The 22,385-nt window shown below is 39.6% G+C and overlaps 1 protein-coding gene across 1 annotated transcript in view; it reads right to left on the reverse strand.

Moving 5' to 3' along the window:
• Positions 1-22,385, reverse strand: part of CNTNAP5 (contactin associated protein family member 5) — a 795,339-nt gene that overhangs the window by 613,204 nt on the left and 159,750 nt on the right. The gene's annotated exons all lie outside the window — the stretch shown is intronic.

A 22,385-nucleotide genomic window follows, 5' to 3' on the forward strand; every position in this document is an offset into this window, starting at 1 on the left:
TTGAAGGGGGGATACAATTGTTTACCTATTTTCCCATCTTCAATCCCTAAGGGATCCTGCCATGGTTGTATCTAGACAGAATGATTTAAAATGTCTCACTCCCAGTTGTGTGAAAATCTTTGGAAAATGAATGGCTAATTGTAATAATTCATTGTGTAAAGTAAGCGAGAATAGTCCCCAATCGTGTACAATCTTGAATCTGCTATTCACTTCAATAACAGCTTTTCCAGCCTTCCCAAATGTGACAAGTATGCTTGCTTTTTTTTTTTCCTTTTTTTTAAATTTTATTTTTCATTTTTAAAAATTTACATCCAAATTAGTTAGTACATAAGTGCAACAATGATTTCAGGAGTAGATTCCTTAGTGCCCTTTCCCCATTTAGCCCATCCCTCTTCCCACAACCCCTCCAATAACCCTCAGTTTGTTCTCCGTATTTATGAGTTTGTCCCCCTCCCTGTTTTTATATTATTTTTGTTTCCCTTCCCTTATGTTCATCTGTTTTGTCTCTTAAAGTCCTCGTATGAATAAAGATATATGATATTTGTCTTTTTCTGACTAATTTCACTCAGCATAATACCCTCCAGTTCCATCCACGTAGTTGCAAATGGCAAGATTTCATTCTTTTTGATTGCTGAGTAATACTCCATCGTGTGTGTGTGTGTGTGTGTGTGTGTGTGTGTGTACCACATCTTCTTTATCCATTCATCCACCGAGGGACATTTGGCCTCTTTCCATACTTTGGCTATTGTTGATAGTGCTGCCATAAACATGAGGGTGCATGTGTCCCTTCGAAACAGCACAGACAGGTATGCCTTCTAAGGCTTCTTTGATGCTGTTCAAATGTAGAACAGGGTGGGGTCATGGGCAGAGATTTGGTCTTGACAACACAGACATGTTCCTCCAAATGAACCATGCGATCTCATGCAGACAATTCTGCTCTTCACATAGCAAACTGGTCATGTAAATGTTCTGTAATAATTCATTTATTTGTTTGCACCTTACACCAAATGGTACACTCTTTGTGGGACTTTGCAAATAACCTGATACATAATAGGCCTTCAGTAAAGGTTTGTTGAAAGAAATGGATGGTGAAGGAAGGGAGGGAGGGAAGTAGGGAGGGAGGAAAGAAGGAAGGAAGGAAAGAAGGAAGGAAGCAAGGGAGGAACTAGTTCACACAACAGGACCAAATGATTTTCCAATTTTTCACTTTGTGCACAGTTGATTTTGCAGGACATTGCAAAATGACATCATGAAATGTAGACATACCTTATTCAACCATGATTTTATGTCATTCAGATTAAAGGTAAACTTGATGTATTAAGGGCTTTCAAGAAAACTTGGTCTGATTTTTTTTTTTTTAATTTTTAAATGTGCATTGGATATGGGGCTGCTTCTTTATCCAGAAAATTCATAGAGAGGACTATTTCATCTCACCACAGGAACATTAATGAGAGACATAAGGATTAAATTTTTGTTTGTTAAATGTGTTAAAAAATCCACTGGCTAAGTGTATTTTGAGGGTTTTTTTTTTACCCCAACACAAATGTTTGAAAAATATTTTGAGGTATTTGACAAACACAAAAGACAGCCAAATCCTCACTAAAGAGGAATGACATAAAAATCACAGCAAGGACACCTCTGCAGTTATGGTCATTCTGCTAATAGAAAGCAGAGCTCATGGCTACTTTATTCCAGGCATAAAATGCAGGTGAGGGGAGATGCATATACACTTCCAATACATTTGTATGGAAACGCAGATCCGTTACACTATTTATATAGTAGGAGACAATTTGAATATAATGCAAATCTCACATTTGCTCATGCCTATTTCATCATCAGGAAACACTAGGTGAATACAGAAAACTGGAACCAGTGGAACTGAACCCCACAGAAATACACCACGCCTGGACACACACCCACGTCAAAGACCATACAATATCGGACTTCACAGCTATGCTATGAGCCACACCTGTCTGCATCTGTAGTTACGACCATCTTCCAATTTCAGATAACACTCCTCCCACTAATCTCTAATAGCTCACAACCCTTCTGACACCCACTTCCACAAGCAAATTGAAGATTTTCTAAAGATAAAGTACAATGTTTATTATAGCATTTACGTATTCTTTAAACATATAACATGTATGAAGTCATGTTACCATTTTTATTAGGTTCTTAAGATTTAAAAAAAAATTTTAATGTTTATTTATTTTTTGAGAGAGAAAGAGACAGACAGAATATGAGAGGGGGAGGAGCCCAGAGAGAGAGAGGGAGACACAGAATCTGAAGCAGGCTCTAGGCTCTGAGCTATCAGCACAGAGCCCAACACAGGGCCAAACTCACAAACCGTGAAATCATGACCTGAGCTGAAGTCGGATGCTCAACCAACTAAGCCACCCAGGTGCCCCTCTTAGGATTTTTTTTTAATATATACCAATGACATGTTTGAGCTTTGTGCCCCTAACCCTATGTTTCCCCTAAGTAGAAACAGAAGTGACCTAATCATTGCAATTTAATTCAGTCCAATAAATATTTATAAAGATATACTTCATGTTTGACCTTGGATTGGCACTAGGGATTGAGTGCAGTAAAATTGAGTCTTAGACCTCAAGTGTCTCAGAGACTATTGAGCAATGAAGGAAAGAAAGAGAAAGAAGAAAGAAAGAAAGAAAGAAAGAAAGAAAGAAAGAAAGAAAGAAAAAATAAAACTTATGAGGAAGTTTAGGAGAATTTTACCCAAGGTTACACTCAACCCACTAAAATGGGGACCCGACTATACAAACACCCAGGTAAGTGATCTGCTGTGTCTCCCCCAGGCCTTTGCAGTCTCCCCTTTCACAAGGTGCTCGCCTCAGGGAGAGGTTTGCTTCCAAAGTTCACTGGCCTTGTGAAAACAGCTGCCATTTCCACCGGCCATTTCCTCTTCGGAACTGTACCTTCCTTGTATCTCACTGTGTGGGGTCAGTGTTTCCACTTCGGGAATTAGTAAACCCATCAAAAACAATCTGTGTCAAAGGATAGGTTCAGAGGAGAGCCTTCAGGAAACTTCTTGTCATGGACCCTGCTCATTGCAATAGTGGCCCTTATTTATTTTTTAATTTTTTTAACATTTATTTATTTTTGAGACAGAGAGAGACAGAGCATGAACGGGGGAGGGTCAGAAAGAAAGGGAGACACAGAATCCGAAACAGGCTCCAGGCTGTGAGATGTCAGCACAGAGCCTGACGCGGGGCTCGAACTCACGGACCGCGAAATCATGACCTGAGCCCCGAAGTCGGCCACTTAACCGACTGAGCCACCCAGGCGCCCCAATAGTGGCCTTTAAAGAACACGGCTGAACTTTTGTTCTACCCCTAATAGCGATAATAACGGGAAATTTTCAGATCAGAAAGGAATAAAGACCTCTTTTCTCTAGCCAATACATAGTCCCCTCTGTCTTCTCTATGTCACCTAAATTGAGAATAGACCAGGCCTCTAATCAAATTAACCCTGGTCATTGGGAATTAAGATTTGTCCACCTAACCATTCTAAGTCCAAAAGTGTGTATTATTTGTAGACATGAATCTTATTCTTAAAGCAGAAGAGAAGGATCTAGCATAAGTGAGAACAATTTATATATGTTTTAATTCATGATTTGGGACAGTCTGGGACAGTGGAAAGCATCAGAAAAGCTAGAGCTAGGAGCTCCTCACTCTACATTGGTTCCTTCTCTTGCCTTGGTGATTCCAAGTAATATATTCAAATGCACTAAGCAGGGTCTCCATTGTCTGCAAAATCAAGAGTCTTCTCTGACATTTCTAGCCACAGAGTCATTTTAAACAGAATGAGAAAAAATGGGGAAAAGTCACCTTTAAAGGAGAAAGCACAGAAGGAAAACAGGAAGCACTGTATGAATGGTTTGTAATATTTGCTATCATTGAGAACAACCATTTCAACAATTTTATTTCTGGCATCTTGTCTCTGTCACAATACCTGCTCAAGAATTGGTGTCACTGGTAGCTCTTTGGCCCTGGAGGTTTACGGAAGGCCAGATGAGAAAAAGAATATGAAATGGAGGGGAAGTGAAGGGGTGAGGAATCACTGGAGGGTGAGGACACATTGCATGGGGCAGTCCGCCCCCTCTGTGGATTGCCAGCCTTGCAGAGACTGGGCCAACATCACACCACACACATGGCTGGGAAAGAAAGAAACAAAGCACCATTTGCTCCACCATTTCTGCAGGCTCTAAATAAGCAAACTCGTGTTGTCATTACATTTTAGACACCACTCGCATCCCAGCCTTCTGACAGTATGTCTCCACAACGCTAAATCGAGCAGTTGGTTCCTACAAAAGCGAGCTGGATGTTTGTCTGTATTTACATGAGGAAAGTGGAGATGGTGAAGAAACTCAGGTGGGGAGAGAGAGATTTGAAGTTTGGGGAAAACATACCGAGGGACCAAAGTCAGGCTTTCAAGGGGACACACAACCTGAGATGGACCATCATGATTTTACCAGAAAATCAGTTTCCACACTTTAGGGATGCATTGGCGTAGTAGGATATTTTCAAAATATACTCTTAAAAAGACTGTGGATAGGGCTTGTCTTTAAAAGATTTGGTGTGGAAAGGAGATGAAATTAAAAGGCTATTTAAAAATGCAAACCCATACTCTTGTGCGATTTATTAATTCTCCCTTTTTCCTCAAAAAATAACTTCATTGCCATCTTTAATATTTTCCTTTATAATAGAAATGCCACTTCTTACCCTACCCCATGCCCGGGCAGATAAAAATCCACTCCTATGGGTATGATGGAAAGCAACGCAGCTCTTTGCATTGTGTAACTGTTGAACAACCTCATTCTTATTTGCAAATGACTTAGACATACATTCATGTACTAACAGGGTAGCAAAACCCAAAGACCCATCTGAAGTTGTGAAATTCAAGCCCTTCACTTCAGCAATGAGAACCTCAGGTTTATAGTCTGCTCAGGATTATTCAGTTAATCGATGGACTGACTAGCCTGGACCAAAACTCAGGTTTCCTCACTCCCAGATGGCGACCACTAGGGCAGGGTTTCCTGCCGCCTTTGCCTTAGCCTGATAACCATTAGTTATATTATTTTTCATAACATTTTGTTTTAATGAATAACTTTCTTTGTGCAAAAGGAAAGGCATAGTTGCCACCTCCTAGATAACAGAAAAATAGTAAAGAATAGCCTGTAACTTTCAAAAGATTTTTAATTTCTTCCCCATTTTCCTTGCCTTTTTATTTCTTCCTTCAACATCAAAAAGTAAAGAAAACATGGAGTGCCTGGGTGGCTCAGTCAGTTAAGCATCGGACTCTTGATTTTGGCTCAGGTCATGATCTCAGGGTCATGAGATGGAGCCCCACATAGACCTCTGCGCTGAACACGGAGCCTGCTTAAGATTCTCTCTCCCTCAGGCACCTTTTGGGATGAGCACTGGGTGTTGTATGGAAACCAATTTGACAATAAACTTCATATATTGGAAAAAAATTTCATAGAATATAAAGAATCAGGACAAAAAGAAAAAAAAAAGATTCTCTCTCCCTCTCTCTTTGCCCTTCCCTCACCTCCAATTCATTTCTCTCTCTCTTTTTCAAAAAAAAAAAAAAGAAAGAAAGAAAGAAAGAAAGAAAGAAAGAAAGAAAGAAAAGAAAAAGAAAAAAAGATAAGAAAACATTAAAGGAAGGATTTAAAAAAAACAGAAGAAGAAGGGTGCCTGGGTGGCTCAGTCAGTTAAAGGTCTGACTCCTGACTTTGACTCAGGTCATGATCTCACAGTTCTTGAGTTCCAGCCCCGCACTGGGCTCTGTGCTGACAGCATGGAGCCTGCTTAGGATTCACTCTCTCTCTCTGCCCCCCTCACTCTCTCTTAAATAAATAAATAAACTTTAAAATTTTTTAAAACATTAAAAAAAGTGTAAGAAGAGAAAAAGAAAAGTGACTTGTGTCCTTATGAATATTTGTGTGGATCCTCAAGTCAAGCATTTTAGTTGATACTGTCAATTTGAAGAAGTGGGGGTAATTTGTTCCTCAATATATATGTACAGTTATATACTAAAGGTCTTCTCTCACATTAATTAAAAGGTAAAGGCACAAAAGAGAATTCTGAGTAAATATGATATTTACACACCTTTTTAGAAATTATCATTGACTCTTTAAGACGATTCTACTTTAAGTAACACTTTTTGTTGTCAACGTATATTTTTATTCATTATTATTAAAATACCAATAGAGTAACAGATGGCCTGAAGTTAAATTGTGAGGATCGTCTTGATTACCACCGTAAATTGTCTGTACGTGGGGATTTGGAGCTTAACAGATTCACTTGTATTTATAGGTGAGATAAAATTCCTCTTAGCATTGCACACTTAATGGCCTACTTTGTTTAAAAGGCATAAAGCATGCATTTTGTATAGTGCCTACAACGGTGCTTAGAAGTGACAACTCATGCTTTTAACTTCATTTATTTTTCCCCTCGTTACCTATAATTTCACTTCGTAAACAACAAAAATAACTACTCTAATATTACTCTTGAATCTGACCCCATCTCCATTTTCCACCATGAAATCCTAGGAGATAAACGACTTCATAATGAGCAGACCAAAAAACAGAATGGCTCTCTAGAATGGGTCATGAAAAGAAGGTTAAACCTTCTTCTAAACATCCATCTCCAATTTAATGCAGGATCCGCCTTTTGATTACGTGCTGAACATGCGTGGTTGTGCTCTTTGCTGTAGGAAGATAAAGATGAAAGTCAAAGACACAGAGCCTGAGCTGAGGAAACCAAGCATCTACTTTGGATTGAAAGATAATCCGTATGTTTTTTAAAGCAGCTCCTTATGTTTATGAACAATTCCAGGCAAAAGACCTTTGACTTCGGATCCAGGAATCCTGGACCCTCTTTTACCTTCACTGTGAGCATGCGCTCATTTTCCTTTTCTGTATTTCAGATTCCTCAACTGTAAATGGCGGGGGTTATCGTTCATTTGTCCACTTAACAAGCTTTCACTGCGCACATTCTAGACATCAGAGTGTCTGCCAGGCTTTGAAGATAGTTAAAGCAATTATAAAGCACTCAAACACGGTGGACTTGGGCACATCGCTTGCTGCCCTACAATAGTGATTGATGACGGATGGGGTGCAGCTGGCTAAGAGAAGCCAGTCCTGTCTACGAATTCACAAGAGGGTTCTGGGATATTTTCTCAGCTTTACAAACAATTCTACTTAAAATTTTAGGTAACATTTGACTTGGAGGTACTGTCCTTCACTTATAAGTGGCTTGCTAGGACTCCACCATAATCAAACCCAGTATGTATAACAGCAGGGCAGCGGTGGCCACCATAATTCTCCCAGCACCTCTGGTGCAGCTGTCTGTCTGGGTTGTCAGCAGTCACTGCAGCCCAGCCAGAGGGAGACCACCATTTGCGGTGGATGGATGAGAAGGCTACACGGGTTTTAGTCCATTTCACACCCTGGTCAATGTCTATACTGGGCTTTGAACCAAGGTCAGCGTGACTCTTTGCATATTGTCAGTCTGAAAATTGGCTTCCAGTCCCTAAAATGACAGCAGGAATTTCGTTCAGACTGGCAGTGGGGAGTCTTCCATTTGGCTGTCTTGTGTGAGGTTAGCCATTCTTGGATTTTCAAGAACATACCCATATGGATGTCCCATAATTAGCTCAAACTCAAAATATGCTGCAAATATGCTTTTTTAGGTTGCTTTCCTCTTATATTATTCCTTTCCCTCCCATACCGCCACTGATGGTTATTATTATTATTATTATTATTATTATTATTTTGATTCTCAGGTTAGGAATATTGAGTTCACAACTGGCTGTTTAATTTTTCTATTTTAACTTTAAATATAATTTATCAATGACTTAATGTAACTGAACAAGTGTTTCCTGAGTCCCTCATGTGTAAGGTCTATGATATAGGGCCAATGTAAGCCATAGGAAACATCTTGTTGACCGAGAATATTATTTTATTCTACCATTTAGTATCTGGGACTATGTCTATATTCAATAATATTTGTTGATTAAACCAGTTGAAAGAAAGATTTCTCAGATTTATACTCACTTTTATTTTTTTTATTTTTCTCTCGCTTGCCCTCTACTTGATCCTATTTCGGGTTTTACGAACACCGTGTTACAATTTTTGCAACCGTCTTCCCAGGTTCCTGCTCGTGTCCATGTATATCCAATCGCCATTTCTAAACCAATTTTCAACATGTTTTTCTCGCCAAGTCCTACTAGGTATGTCAGCCTTAAATTTGGCTTCCAGAGGTGGCAGAATGAAGATGAAAGAACAAAGAGAGATTTGTGAGCAAATAAGAGGCTCCAGCTGAATGTAAGGCCAGGGTACCACTGATGGGGTCGCGGGCTGGTCAAAAGAATCAGAAGCTGAGGTCCAACCAGCAGAGTCAGGAGTAAAGTGCCTGTTGCTGAGGTCAGCTTCAGTCAGAGACTAAGAACCACGACCGCCAAAAGAATCAGTCTGGTGGTTGCCTAAACTCAAGTATGCTAAAGTTATTAAACCTGTAGGATTATGAATGTTCTTCATAGAGGAGCTGGATTAGCTAGAAGGCATGAAATCTTTGGTGGGTAAAAAAGGTAAAAGGGATTGGAAATTTCTGTAATGTGAGAAGCTGAGTGGTGACTAGGATTTTGGAGGGATTTAGAAGAAATGATAAAGGAAAGTCAATCTTTGAAAAAAATAAAATTTTACCTATTTTTTAAAAAAATTTCTAAATCCATTCCATCAGTTGCCTTTTAGTTTTGTTGATTGTTTCCTTTGCAGTGCAGAAGTTTTTATCTTCATGAGGTCTCAATAGTTCATTTTTGCTTTTAATTCCCTTGCCTTTGGAGATGTGCCAAGGGATACAGGAGTGCTGATGCATAGGGGCACTTGTACTCCAATGTTTATAGCAGCACTTTCAACAATAGCCAAATTATGGAAAGAGCCTAAAGGTCCATCAACTGATAGATGGATAAAGGAATTGTGGTTTATATACACAATGGAATACTACGTGGCAATGAGAAAGAATGAAATATGGCCTTTTGTAGCAACGTGGATGGAACTGGAGAGTGTTATACTAAGTGAAATAAGTCATACAGAGAAAGACAGATACCATATGTTTTCACTCTTATGTAGATCCTGAGAAACTTAACAGAAGACAATGGGGGAGGGGAAGGAAAAAAAAGTTAGAGAGGGAGGGAGCCAAACCATAAGAGACTCTTAAAAACTGAGAATAAACTGAGGGTTGATGGGTGGGAGGGAGGGGAAAGTGGGTGATGGGCATTGAGGAGGGCACCTGTTGGGATGAGCACTGGGTGTTGTATGGAAACCAGTTTGACAATAAATTTCATATTTAAAAAAATTTCTAAATCCAACTTTGTTTCCATACACCCCTGTTCCCTTCTTCCCATCCCCACCTATCAACACTCTACACAGAACGCACCTATCAGCATTACTTACAACACACACAACACACACATGCACACATCATTGCAAAGTACAGTGTCAATCAGATTTGGAATTTATTAGGTTTTTAAGTAAGGCTAAAAATGGAATGAATGGGATATATAGAATGAAGAAGATTGAGAACATGAGAAAAATAAGACCACAGGTTTAAAAAACTAAAAGTACAGATGATGTCTTTTTACTTTTAAAAGTGCATTGCTTAAAGAATTATGGGTGGAATATTAAGATGAAGGAATGAAGACAACTGACGAATTATAAAGATAATGCTTCTGCCAACTCAGTATTCATCAGAGCTGAGAATGTCTTTTCTAGAGCTGTATCTTTTTCAGTAGATATCTATTCTTTCTTTGAATACAGTGAAGCCAGACTTCCAATAGCTGCTCAGGATCCTGCATCAAGTAGTTCTAAATTACATTGGAAATTCTAGTTACTCCAGAAACCATGATTTTAAAGTGTAGATCAATCAATCCATAGACATTTGTAAAACCCTCTTCATCTTTAATGGATATAGGCACGGAGTTTCTAAAGGAAACACTAACATCTCTGTGTGTCATCAGTCTGCCCATTGGAATTGAGGAAAAATGCCTGATTAAAAAAGATAGGCTTGTGTTGGAAACTGGCCAGCTGGCTGACAGCACAACCCAATGAGGTCAACGCCAACCATTTATGAGTGGATGGGATAAACATGTACTGATAATGTGAACAAATATTGATCTTTATTGATCTTTGTAGATGAGAAAATAATGACAGCACAGACACAGAGCAGTAGTCTTTCAAGATCATAATGTGGCTCTGCGTGTGTGTGTGTGTGTGTGTGTGTGTGTGTGTGTTCCTTCTGGACCAGTTGGAGACTAGTATATTTGGAAAGAGCCCAGACACTGGATTCCAGCCCAGTCTGAATTCAGATCTTGACTCCGCAGCTTACTAATTATATGTCCTTTGGGATGTTATTTAATCTCAGCTTTCTCTATATATAATGGGGATAATAAGTGTACATAGGCTTGTTATGAGAACAAAAAGAGACAATTCATGTAAAATATTTAACCCAGTGGTTGGCACATAACTGGATACACGTTAATTCCCTTCATTTGCTGCCATTCGTTCTTCCTTAGTTTCAAGTTCCTCATCTCCAGTTCCAGTCATTGCATTTGAAAAATGACATTTCTTGTACCCTTTATTATATATTTTAGACTTTTCCCATCCAGATGGTTTTAACACTGTTTCTTTACCAGCCTTTCAGGGCTCTTAGGATAATTCTGTACCAAGAGCTATTCTGTTTATGCATTACTTTTCCTCCAAGACCAAACACGGCACACTTTCTAAGTTTCACCGCTTTTTTTCTTATATTCAATAACATTTCTTAAGCACAAAGTGCCAGGCATCATGCTGTCTGTTCCATTATGCTGGGAATTCTTAAGAAGAACATAAAGTACTGCTCATATATGCATTACAAAGAATAAGGCTGTAGAAAATATTTGGATTTCTTGCTAGTCCTTATATTTGATTTATTAAAAAAAAACACACATATTTAAAAAATAGGGACTGCCCTACTTGTGTTTTGAGATCATAAGCTTGAAATGCCGAGGAACCATGCTGTGCACGAGAGAGGCTCACCAATTTGTATTTTGGAAAGTGTGTTCTAGTTGCAGCATAGAGAATGGGACAAATATGTGTGTGCATGCACGGAGTAAGGATAGGGGAAGCCAGTGAGTGTGAAAGACAGAACCAATCCAGGCCTATGGAAATAGTAAAGAAGAGATAATAAGAGCCTGAACTTAAATGATGGCAATTGCATTGGACACAAGGTAAGGGAATTGAGGTATATTATATAAAAATCATCATTGCTTGGTGAATTAAAAGGGAGGTAAGAATAAAGAATGTCAAGATTTTTGGCTATTTTGTTATTCTAGAGACGTAAGCTCACAAATCAGTTTCTAAAATTTACAAATTTAAATCAAGCAAAACAGAGACGAATGGCCATGTTAAAATGATTTCCAAAGGAGAGTTAACACTCCTCACCTTTCCTTTAGAGAACTATAATAAATAGTGTCATATATATATGAACATATATTTCATATATACATGAATATATGTCTCACATGGAAAGTCATATAATGTTATCAAGTGATACATTCTTAATTGTCCACAGAGAGAAGTGAGTAGTGACTACTATATTCAGTAAAAAAGCAACATCACGTTGACCTGAGGTAGATAGTTGTCCCGTGATTTCAGAATAAAATTCCAGCTCCTTGCCTCTCTATTTCCATTCTTAATCAGATTGTTGGTTATTTTATCTTGTGGCACTCCTTATTTGTCAGTCTGTGCACAGAATTGCCAATTTCTTGACAGCTTTCTGGACATGCCGTGTCACACCTGTGTGCCCTTCCATATTTTAGTATGTCCTGTATGCCCTCCACATCACCTTCCTCTTCCCCACCCATCAAATCCTGTTCCCTGCACAGAATGCAAATGCTCCCAGAAGCATGCCTGGATCTCATCAGATAGAAATGCTTCTTCCTGTGAAGGTATTTTTTTTTTAACGTTTATTTATTTTTGAGACAGAGAGAGACAGAGCATGAATGGGGGAGGGTCAGAGAGAGGGAGACACAGAATCTGAAACAGGCTCCAGGCTCCGAGCTGTCAGCACAGAGCCCGACGCGGGGCTCAAACTCACGAACCGTGAGATCATGACCTGAGCCGAAGTCAGGTACTTAACCGACCAAGCCACCCAGGCGCCCCGAGGGTATTTTACCCTATATTCCACTTCAGTATGAGTACCTAGCCCACTGATGGGTTTTTGTTTTGATGATATTGTTGCATATGAGACATCAAGCTCTTTGGGAACTGAGACCATGTCTTACTTCCTATCTTCATTGCCTTTCACAGCGATGATCACACATTAGTTGCTCAATAATTATTTGTTAAGTAGAATTTTAGATACATGGAGGACGGTCTTAAATTCAGGTTAAAAATCTGAGTAGGAACTAGACAGCTTTCAAAAATGGGAAATGTCTGGGCAACAGTAAAGTCTTTACCCAAGTCACATAAAGGAGTGAAAGAAAAACTGAGTACTTGAAGAAAATTTTGATGAGATCATCATTACTATTTTTATATGTGTATGATTTCCAAATACCTTCTTTATTGGATATTTGGGGAGAACATGTCTCAGGCAAGTAGGACAGCCATAATGGTGGCCATCTAACAGGTGAGGGGCATAGTTATCAATGACACACAGGTATTAGCTATTCTCCCCAAAGTACTTATTCTAGCCTCAAGCATCTCCCCGACCCTACTTCTACAGGCAAAGAAAGCAAGTTTCAGAGAACAGGAAATACAGACAGAAGCCTGTGTAAGTCCAATGAGTGTTCAAGTATCAAGTAGAGTGAAAACATTACCGCTGAGGGTTCCATCACCCTGCTCGTGTATTTGGTTGTTCTACTGACTTACTTGGTAAATTTAGGGAAATCCATTAACTTCTCTGGGCTGCAGTTTCCCTCCCTGGAAAATGCCAATGGTGATGCCTGTTTTCAACAGGGGGACTGTGACAAATTTAGGATGATTATGAACAGCCAACAGAGAAAATAATGTTTGGAACATAGAAAGTGCTCAATCAATGGTAACTATAACATTATAATTATCCAGTAAGTCCCGGTATAGATTTTTGAGTAAGGAAATAATGTTTAGAGAATGCACTAAACTTGAATCCTAACATTTTGAAGTGAAAAAATTTCCAGTTCCCAGTGATCATCCCCCTTAATTTATGACTAGGCCTCTCTTGGCATAGTTTTTAATATTTGAAGATGGGAATTAGGCAGGGATGGCCAATAAACTGGCATTGGTGGTCCCCAACTTACCAGCTGGTTCCCTTTAACTGATGATGGATGGCTCTACTTTATGTGTTTATTCTCTTCTAAAAAGAATTTTCTCGCTGGCAGAGAGGGAACCAGGCAGAGTTCAGAGCTAAGTATCAAATCTGGCCCTTCCATCTTTGCCATCATTTTGTACACCATTACTCATACAAAATATACCCAAGCTGCAGAAGTAGAGAGATCTTCATTTACTACATGCACACAGATATCAATTATTCTGAGCCCCTCAGATTATCAGATTCCAATTTTGGAAGTGCTGTCTTTTATATAACTCAATAAAAATACTGTCTATAATTTACTGAACCAAAGTATGGTGTGCCGTTTGTTAAACATTCTCTAGAGAATGTGTACTCATCAGAAGACAAAGGAAGGGGTAGATTCTAACAGACAATCCATTCTACCAATTGTTTTTCTGGTCCAGAGAGCTTACCCATTTGATACCAAATATCATCTGATCCTCGACTCTATGATATGACCTACCAGGCACTCAAATATAATGATTTTTTGAGACATTTCAGGCCTCTAGATAATGATTTTTTTGGGGACAGGCTAAAAATAAAAAGCTTGTTCCAGGCAAAATGCTTCAGCATGTTCTACTTTTCCTTGTAAAATGCTCTCCTTGCTCAATCCTGAATTACAATTGTGACTCTTAAGCAAATGTTGGCTGTAGCTATGAAGACATAAAATGCTGTAGATGTTCTATGGACATGTCCAGGTACTTGGTGCTGTAATTCAAAAGCATCAATAAAGTTTTGAGTTGTATTCAGAGTTTGCAAATCTGTCACGGTCAGATGAGTTCAATTTCCATTTTCCCCATACCCAACCCTTCAAATTATGCATGAACAGATTAAAAATAGCAGGAAAATGCATTGTATTGTGTTCACTAAATATCTCCCATTTTAGAGGAAATCTTTAGCAATCAAATAACATGAGAAAAGACACACTGGAAAGCAATTATAACCCTGGGAAAATTTCATTTCATTGCTCAAGACAGAAAGTGGTATATTTCAAAACTGTGAGCAAAGATTAATGGAGATGAAGGGAATGGTAAGGGCCCGTGAACCAAGACATTTAACTTTAATGTCATTGCAAAACATGAGAAGTCATCATTTCAAGACTCAATAACCTCAAACTGAAATGCATTCATTGCTATTTTTCCTTCCTTTCTCCCCCAACATTGTACTCGGCAAGTTGAATGGGTCTGACAAGGAGTTGGTTTGAAAGTGAAGGGTTCTTTTCCTGAACAAGGTTAAGTTTAGCTTTGATGACAGCACAGCCTGGAAATCTCCTGCCAAGCATTTCCTGCGGGCAAGAAGGCAGAGGATTTTCACTTTCTCTGTCAGCTTTAGCTCTATCTCAAGTGGTTATAAGTCAAGCCTTGGAAGAGAAAAGGCAGAATGAAGAAAATAAAACCTTTACTGCATAGCATTGGTCTGAGAGCTCCAGACAGAATTTTTCAAGTGCATTTTGATGAAGTGGGTCACAGAGTCTAGTTCCTTGGAGTCAGTACAATGTGTTAGGAAGGCATTCTGGTTTGTTTAAATGGAATTTTAATTGGGGAGTAAATGTAGTGCACCAGAAAAATGTGAATGAATGCCATTTGATACTCAATACTAGATTTGCCAAACAGACTTGGACTGAATCTATATGAACACTGACAAGTTGAAAAAAATCTAGTCATTTGTTCATGTTTAATATGTACTGATGTGGCGACTGGATAGTATTTTGTTGTCATTGCTCCTGCTGTGACTCCAAAAGAGTTGGAGCCTGATTGGAATTCTACACCACCCCATTCCGGCATCCTTGTGGTTTCTGTGGCCTGTTCTGGTCCAGGCGTTTGCTTTTGATCTCCTAGGGTACTCCCTGGAACAGATCCTGATTCAAGATCCAGCTCCCAGATCTCTGACACTACACTTGGGTCAGGAAAGCCCTGCGACACTGGTGGTCTCTGTCTTGCAGCTTTCTCTCACTTTGCTATTTCATGTAACCATCCCCACTGGCTGACTTGGGCCTCTGGGATCTATCTAACACACAGACAGAGCTTGGCAAAGCTGTCTAGCCCCATAGTGGAAGAGAAAAGAATGATAGAGAAGTATAAGGGAGGATTATCAGCATGGAAAAGTTATATAGACAGAGTTTCCCTTCCTATCACAACGTGTCTTGCAATGTAGGCCATCTGTGTACTGTTCCAGTTGCTATAACCGCTGGCAATACAAGAGAACACACCATGTACTGAATGCAGACAATGGTAAACCGTGACGGGATTTACATAAATTACCTCATTGCCTCCTCCTAATACTAATTATGAATGAGGCATTATTGTTTTGGTTTTATAAGGAAAACAATTTCAGAGTATTTAAGTTACTTGCCCAAGGTCACAAGGCTTGGCTTGGCCCTAGATCTGTCCAGTGCCTGTTAGCATTAACTATCTTATTACCATCCTGCAAAGTTGACCGAGGAATCTTCAGTCTATTCTGTTCAGTTTGTCTCAAACTCTTGACCAATCTCTCTCTCTCTCTTTTTTTAAATGTTTATTTATTTTTAAGGGAGAGAGCATGCGAGAGTACATTAGGGGCAGAGAAAGAGCGAAACAGAGGATCTGAAGGGGGCTCTACACTGACAGTAGAGAGCCCGAAGTGGGGCTTGAACCTGCAGACCATGAGATCATGACCAGAGCTGAAAGTCGGACGCTTAACCAACTGAGCCACCCAGGCACCTCAGAAGAAAGGCTCAAACTCTTGACCAATCTTGCATCCTTGGAATGTTTAGAAAAAATACAAGTGTTCTTTATATACACTCTGCCAAGTGCTATTACAATATCTATAAGAGGATATCCAAACCAAACATTAACTAAATCACCAAGCGTAGGTAAAGGTCCATTACTGAAATTTCCACAGAGATTATGTTACCTGGCCTTTAGTGTTATCCTGAGCACACACATGACTATGTCTCCTGGGTCTACAGAGCCAACAGGGCACACAGAGGAGGTAAAATGAGTGATTTCTGACTTAGGGCAAAGGCCATTCTACTGCCTCTGCTCCTGGGCCAGCAGACAATCAGCTGTAATTTCTTGAGATTTAGAATTTTTGTCTTCTGTGACACCTCAGATGGAAGTACTCTTGCCGTCCTGAACTTTCTGACTTCCACAGGAGTTTACCCTGGATTTTGAGGCTCTTCCTAGACAGCTTGGCTTGTGGACTCTCAGACTATGTCTGTGTTCTGGCCTGATCAGAAGGCTGGCATGCAAATTCTGCTTTTAAAGCTGGCTCTTTTCTTTCCTCTAAAGTCCAGCCCCACCTGACCAGCAGGTTCGCACTCACAGACCTGCATGACAGTTTTTGTTCTTTAGCTTTACGCTACTGAAGAGATACTGACATGGAACTGGCAGGTAAAAATCATGGCCTTCCTCTGAATGCTCTCAGGACGGCCACTGAATCACTTCCGTGAGGCCTCGGTGACACTCCCACAATCCGGCATAGCCATAATAGCGATTTTGAGTGATCACTGTAACAGTCCTATTGAGAATAGGAAATTGGTGGAAGCCTCAGTCCAGAATCCTAGGGACATTAATGAAATGACAGAATGCATTCTGCTACCTTGGTTTTAGAAAGTTTTAAATGATTATATTAATAGTTTTCATATTAGCTATCTCTGGAAATTTAAGGTGCACACATAATTATACTAATATGTGAATTCAAATCAGACCCTTTTGTGTTAAAACATAGATCTTTAAAACCTACTTCAACAAGTTTCTTTTCATAATTATGGAAACACTGTTTTGGAGGCAAAGGAAAAGCAAAACAATATTCATGATGAGACTAATGGGCAGAGTCTACAGTTCTTTGCCAATTTTGATACCTAAGATGAAACGATATTATGGAGTATGGAATGTGTTCTGAAATACTGCTTCTGTAAGCCTATCTTGTAGACATTTGAGAACAGATTCAAGTATGTGAAATCCTAATCTCCTGGGTCAATTTCAAACACCATTCCTGAATACCCTGATTGAATTCTTGTTCCCTGTTTTGGAACCAGGCTATGGGTGGCTCCCGTCATTGCTACACATGATAGTTACTGTCTCTCCAATGAGATGCTGAGCCTCAAGAGGAAACTACAAATTCTTCTGTACTCCAGCATTACACTGAGCCCCATGGGGAAGACTGTATCATGGAAAAGGAATAGGGTTTTAGATGCAGCCCTTGAATAATTTATTTAACCTTTCCAGCCTTTGTTTTCTTTGACATAAAATGAGATAATTAACCTTTTTTACTGTGATTGTTTTGAGGAAAATTAAATGTGGTAACATGTAATGGACTTCATTTATTCCAAGGATTTAGTAATTGTTCATTCTTGTTCTTTTTCAAAAGGCAATTATGGTCGAATATCTCCTGATTATTTGATTGATTAATATCATCTTCATAATTATAAATCAGCACACTTTATTCATGTTTGTATTTTTCTTGGCTACATTTATAAGTAGTTTACATACTTAAGAGAGGGCTTTGGAAGGTTCTCCCTGAAGATTTTGATTTGTCATCCCAATATAATTATCTTTAAAGACGACTAGACCAGTACCAGACACTGTTTTGCACTCTGATGTCATGTAGAAGGACGAGAAACGCATCACCCATTTCCAAAGGCTTCTGACCCTTTGAAAGCATATGCCTAGACTCTTTCTTCCATGACTAATGAAAAAGATCCAATCAGGCCCTCTCTGGAGGGAGAATGGGCTGAAAGATGTTTCAAGAAATATGTGGACCTATGTATTCATCGGAAGAGAGGGAAACTAAAAGATTGACCAAGATAAATTTCACATAGAATTGGGCAAGTATCTCTGAACTTTGGTCAAAAGTTATCAAAAATTTATCAAAATTTTATCTCCTCTTTTCCCTTCTTCAAGTCTCATAAACTTTAGATAAAGCTGTTTCTTGACTTCCTTAGCACTGCAAATAACATTGAACAATTTTATGCTTATATTCTGGCTTTGAAAAGAAGATAAAACGTAGTAATACAAATGACTTTTTTTGATTCATTTTGAAATGATGGCTATGATAAAGAGCCAAAGCATTCCAAAATGTAAATGAATATTTAACCCAAATCTCTGCTGATGATTTCCCTGCAGCAAATCACTCACCAGCCTCCAACTCTGTACCCAACCACAGCTCCCCCAACTAACAAATGAAAGAAGGAAAGAGAGAAAGAAAGAGAGGAAGGATAGAAGGAAGGAAGGAAGGAAAGGAAGGTAGATAAGGAAGGAAGGAAGGAAGGAAGGAGAAAAAGAAAGAAAGAAAGAAAGAAAGAAAGAAAGAAAGAAAGAAAAAGGAAGGAAGGAAGGAAGGAAGGAAGGAAAGAATAAAAGAAATGTTAGTTTTCAAGACATAGTTTTCTTAGAAACTTCTAAATTCCAGGATCATTTGGAATTTTATAAAACAGAATGAAACGTAACTATATAAAACTGGAAGTCGGTGTTAAATCATTCTGCAACTTCTTTTTTTCCAGTAAAAATTGATTTTTAGCTCTCTCCCTACCCATACATTTAAATCTAACCCATTCTTTTAAAGCTTTGTTGTTGTTTTTGGTCATGTGAGTATTCTGTATTTTAGTTATTCACTTTCCTATTGAATTGAGGTTGTTTTTATTTTATTTTTATTTTTTTTTATTTTTGGGTGATACAAATAACATTTCAATAAACATCCCTGTGTGCATGTGTGAATGTATCCAGAAGTCAAGTTTCTGGGCTATGATATACATGTATTTTCATTTTTAGAAAAAATTGTCGCATTCTTTTTCAAAGTGATTGTACCAATACACACCCACTCCCAGTAATATAAGAATATAAGATGGCTTTAATTTATTCCTTCTACCTCTCAATATTTCATGTTGTAGATGTTTTGTTTTTGGTAATATAGCAGGTTAACAATATTTGCCAGATTATGGGGAGGCGTTGTCCTTTTTTTAACATATTTATTTATTTATTTTGAGAGGAGGTGGAGAGAGAGGGAGAGACGGAGAGAGAGACCATAAGCAGGAGAGGAGCAGAGAGAGAGAGAGAGAGAGAGAGAGAGAATCCCAAGCAGGTTCTGCACTGTCAGAGCAGAGCCTGACCTGGGACTTAAACTCACAAACCATGAGACTGTGACCTGAGCTGAAATAAAGAATCAGATACTTAACTGACTGAGCCATCCAGGCACCCCAGGGTTGTCACTTTAATATTCTATTAACCATTTAAATTTCCTCTTGAATGAACTGACTGCTTACACTCTTTGCTCAGGTTTTTGGTTTTTTTTGTTTTGTTTTGGTTTTTGTTTTAATTATGCTGCTTGCTTTCTATCACATATTTAGGAGTCTATCACATATCGTGGATGCAAATTTGCACATTACATAGTTAAAGCATCTTTTCCCGGTCATTACTGAGTTTCTCACCATAAACATGACAGTAATGCTACCTGATTATCCTGCTGTCTATTGTCTTCTTCAATTCAGCTCCTCTCACTTTCAGGTCTCACCCTGACCTCATTTGATGTAGAAATCCTTCCTGTGAATCCCCTTGTCCCTGCAAGGCTGCTCTTCTCCACTGTCCTCACCCACACTGCTACTCTCAGGATGAAATGTGACTGTGCACTTGACTGTCCGCAAAGCCACATGCTTAATCCACACCAAAGACTTCAACTTTCTTTTTTATCCATGCATCTCTAGTGCTTAACACAAGTTTGGGCACACTGTAGGTGCTCAGTGTGTCCTGAGTAAGTATACACCTAAGCAATGGCGACATAAGCATGAGGGAAAGTAAAAAGTGACCGGAGAGGGTTTATAGGAGCTTGGGACATCTGGCATGGCTGGAAGACAGGACTCTGATTGAGGACTCCAAGAAGACAGCATGGTGGGGATGGAAGGTCTAGATTGGACAGAGCCTTAGTCCATTTAGGTGGATCCTGGACACAGGAGGAGGGTGCCATTGGAAGTGCAGAATCCTAACAAGTCGAATGATTTCAGTCATTCAGTGCAAGATCATCCTGTGGGAAAATGGAAACATTAAAAAGAACAGGGAGAAAGATGCCCTTCAAGGAGAGCTTACTTCTGGGGTACCTGGGTGGCTCAGTCAGTTAAGCGTCTGACTTCGGCTCAGGTCATGATCTCACTGTTCGTGGGTTTGAACCCCACGTTGGGCTCTCTGTTGTCAACACAGAGCCTGTTTCAGATCCTCTGCCCCCCACCTCGATGTCCCCCCCGCCTTGCTCACTCTTTCTCTCTCTCTCTCAAAAAATGAATAAACATTAAAAAAAACAAGAGCTATTTCCCTGGTAAGTATGAGCAAGAGAGTGGAGCCGAACACAGAAGGGGTAAGACTGAAGCAGCTCCAGTCTTGGAACTTAATGCCTCTGCTCTGAAATCTGTGGGAGGAAACTCACGCCCTGGATTGAGGAAAGGAGCCACAAGGCATCCCCAGTTGTTGCCTGGGTACTCAAGACTCACGGGCCAGGATGGGCAGGGGAGGCTGGGCATTGGTCCACCGTTTCCAGGAAGATACCACCACCAGTGCTAGGAGAAATCAGAGTAGTGCAGGCTGCGGTGGGGAGCAGGGATGAGTGACCTATAGGGAGGTCACACTATAAGCCTCAGGGTTCCACACTATTGGAGTGAAACATGGAAAATGAATAGGAGCCTGGACTGAGTTTTCCTTCCAAGCCATGCCTGTCCACTCTCAGCACTCATGAAGTGCTTGGACTTCTCAGTCCAAGAAAAGAAGAAAATGAAACACATCAGGTCACTCCCTACACCTGCTGATGAAATCTATTATTCTGAGAAAGGTGTTGATACTGCATATCGACTGGTTCCAGAGAGTTTGTGGGCCTCAGAGGAGACTCAGCCCGAAGAGGGCCCTGCTGGAGAGGATGGACAGAGGTACCTCCTTAAGAGAGGGTGGCCAAGCAGTGGGGACTCCAGGTTTCAGTCAGCAGTTAGGTGTTAGACAAGCAGACCGGGAGCAGCCAGAGTGTGGACAAGAGGACAGAGTCTGGATGGACAAGAGGTTCAGGACCCAGGTAGTAAGAAATTCAAGATCAGATAGAAGTGCCTGCAGCCCCTGAATGAAGCTAGGAGTTGAAAATAGGGTGTAATGAAGGCACAGAAGGGATTTTCCAGTTATTAAGAGGATAATCTGAACAACATTATGGCAGTAAATTTGAAAACCTAGTTAAAGGGAAATACCTTGGGCAAATGTTACACAATTAGTGGTCTCTCAAGAAGAAATGTGTGTGTGTGTGTGTGTGTGTGTGTGTGTGTGCACCAGGGAGTTTAATAGAAATTCTACCAAATTTTCACAGAAACAACCATGGCAGCCTTCCATAAATCAGTCCAGAGCATAAATGAGGAAGTAACCCTACAACGAATTCTCGGACACTAACAGAAGCTACTGAAACTCAACAAAGACAGTGAAAGAAAGTTCTAGGCAACTCTCATCACCACTGAGGTAAGAATCCTAAACAGATCCAGGAATGTGTTAAAGATCACCAGCATGGCCACGTCAAACAAATTCTAAGAAGAGCCCGGTACTTGATCGAATAGAACGAATCTTACAGAGGCCTTAGCAATAGTCAACAGGACAAGACTGTTCATGCTAGAAAATTGTTCAGTATGACTTCCCAAATTAAAGTATAAAAGGAGAGAAATAATATGATTAGTTCATAGATGGGAAATAACAAAATTCATATCCAATAAACATATCTCCACCTCTATTCTTGACAAAAACTTGTAACAAGTTAAAATAGAAGGGTATATATGCTGAACATAGAGCAAACATGATCCTTAGTGGCCGACTGCTGAAAGCATGTCTCCAGGGTCATAAAAAAGACCGATATGCCCATGATGAACAATTCTTACTTTACACAGAGCCTAGACAGCATAGCAAGGTGAGAAAAAGATAAAGAATTCTTGATCATTAAGAAAGAGGGAGAGTAGCCCTTATCATCTGCCAGTGATATGACTGTATTCTTAGAAAACCATAAACAGTCTATGCAGAAATTGTTAGA

Source organism: Panthera leo, chromosome C1, assembly GCF_018350215.1.
Source record: "Panthera leo isolate Ple1 chromosome C1, P.leo_Ple1_pat1.1, whole genome shotgun sequence".
NCBI lineage: Eukaryota > Metazoa > Chordata > Mammalia > Carnivora > Felidae > Panthera > Panthera leo.